Here is a 2,687-nt window from a genome sequence, read left to right as displayed (position 1 = left end):
CATTTGTCTATGGTGAAAAAGGTCTCTCATTGCCATAATGTATTTTGACTTTTGAGGTGGCACTATTGAGTCGTTTTGAAGCATACATTTTTTAGCACATGAAAATGAAAAATTTTTCACCATTCTTGAATTTTATGTCATAGCTGGATTAGTGTAGAGCATCTATTTAGTCTACAACAAAGTCCAGCACTCTGAACCTTATTCATTTGAATGACACATTTATTGAATAGAGGTATGTTCTCATAAATTTTTGTGTTCAGTATGGCAGTAGGGATGTTCATGCCAAATTTCAAATGTTTATGACAAAATACATTTTTGGGGTCTCATTCAAAAGTTCAAGGGGGCGCTGTGGAGCAATGTAATGTCTGACCTATGTAAACTGTATATCGTTACGACCACATTTTTTGATGTAGAAAATTCCAAATAAGTTGCCTATAATTCCACATCGGTCTAGTTAATTTTGTTCAGTTTGCAAGTTTCTTGAATTAAAACTTCCTGAGACTTCCTGTAGGGTTTAGGGGTGGGGTCATAATATATTTTTTTACTTGTCTTGAAATGTTCTATGTTTGTACCAAATTTCATTTGTCTACGATAAAAAAGGTCTCTCATTGCCGTAATGTATTTTTATTTTTGAGGTACTGCTATTGAGTCATTTTGAAAGAATATTTTTTGTGAACATCAAAATAATTAATTTTTCGCCAAACTTGAATTTTGGGTCCAATAAAATTGACTTTTCGTTAACATTCAGGGGGTCAAAAATGACCTCAAAGAGGTAAGTATAATAATAATAATAATGGAATTTTTTTTCCCACCCATTATGTTTCTCCTAAACCATAACAGCTACAGTCATGTGACTTTCTCACGTTGTGCCCCATCATAAATAAGGCCCCTGTGAATATTTTCACAGGTCCACGACAACTCGATTGTTGAATTTTTGAAAATGAAAGTTGAAGAGGGCCATTTTGTGGCCATTGGCCCAATGAAAATGAGAGTTCGAGGTGGCGCTACTGAGTTGTCTTTCGTTATTTTTTCTCAGGGTCTTCAATGATAATTAGAGCTTGTGGAGTTCAAATTTTTGATACCAATCACTGCCATGTCGAGGCATGTTTACTACTTGATTTGTGCCATTTTCCGGGCTCTGGACGCGGTTTTAATGAGTCCCTCACCGGGGCGTTGTCCCAGGCACGGGCCTAATAATGGAAATTTTTTTTCCACCCATTATTTTTCTCCTAAACCATAAGAGAAAGAAACATGTGACTTTCTCACATTGTGCCCCATCACAAATAAGGCCCCTGTGAATTTTTTCATAAGTCCACGACAAATCGATTGTGTTGTCAAATTTTTCAAAATGAAATTTGAAGAGGGCGCTAGAGAGCCACTTTGTGAAATAGTGCCACAATTTACACATCAGTATTCAGCTCACAAATGTGCATAAATGCTGTATTAGCGTTTTCCTAACAAAAATGTGTGAAAGAGAAATATTTAATTGAAATATTCTAAAAAATTGCGATTTTGTTGAAAATTTACCATAACCACACCCAAAGTCATAATCAAAATATAATTGATAATCTTTAATCACACATGGGTTTAGTGGGATTTGGCCAAACTTGAAGTGGTTTGTGCGAGGAGATGTCCTGAATGCGAGGGTGTGCACTTTTGTCATTCCCTGGTTTGATCCAATATGGCTGACTTCCTGTACATTTTAGGGCGGGGCCATAATATCATTTTTGTCATGTCCCGACATGTTCTATTTTTGACGTGAGATTCAGATTTTTACGTCGACTTTTTTCTGAGTCGGGCTCCCATTGGCCCCATGAAAAAAAAGTTTGAGGTGGCGCTACTGAGTCGTCTTTTGTTATTTTTTCTTTTTTCTCAGGGTCTTGGGTGACAATTAGAGCTTGTCGAGTTCTAATTTTTGACACCACTCACTGGCATGTCGAGGTGTGTTTACTACTTAATTTTTGCCATTTTCCATGCTCCGGACGCGTTTTTAATGAGTCCCTCACTGGGAGGTTGTCCCAGGCTTGGGCCTAATAATAATAATAATAATAATAATAATAATAATAATAATAATAATAATAATAATAATAATAAGTGTATTATTATTATTATTTATGTATTTATTTTTTTATATTAGTGGAGTGATGCAGGGATGTCAGTTTACACACATCTGCACATCGACATCCTCAGCAGTTTGATCATCATAATTTAATATTTTTTCATTGGACTAAGTTTGAAAAAATGACAAAATGGACCTGTATGTCCATAGGGAAGCCGAAGGGTTAAGTATGACTAAAGCAGTGCTTCTCCATTATTTTCTATCATGTCCCCCCTATGAAGAAGAAAACATTTCGCGCCCCGCGATTATTTTTAAATTATTTATTTATTTATTTTATCCTTATTTGAACTATACATATTTTTGGAAAAACTGATTGAACCATTTGATACTCAAAAAATAAAATAAAATATCATGAAATTTAATTAAATATCAAATACAAAATAAATAAAATTAAATAAACACCGGTCTGTCGTTCACCGGAGTCACGGTGAAGCCAAGTGCTAAATACTCTTCATCAGACTTCCTCGTCTTACTTTTCGGGTGACCAAGTCACTTTAGTCACTAAAGTAAGGCTTATTGGGACTGCTGCAGTGTGATCGGGCAAAACGATAGTGTGGGCGGGGCTAAC

The sequence above is a fragment of the Periophthalmus magnuspinnatus genome, chromosome 3, assembly GCF_009829125.3.
Source record: "Periophthalmus magnuspinnatus isolate fPerMag1 chromosome 3, fPerMag1.2.pri, whole genome shotgun sequence".
NCBI lineage: Eukaryota > Metazoa > Chordata > Actinopteri > Gobiiformes > Gobiidae > Periophthalmus > Periophthalmus magnuspinnatus.
This window is presented reverse-complemented; position numbering follows the sequence as displayed.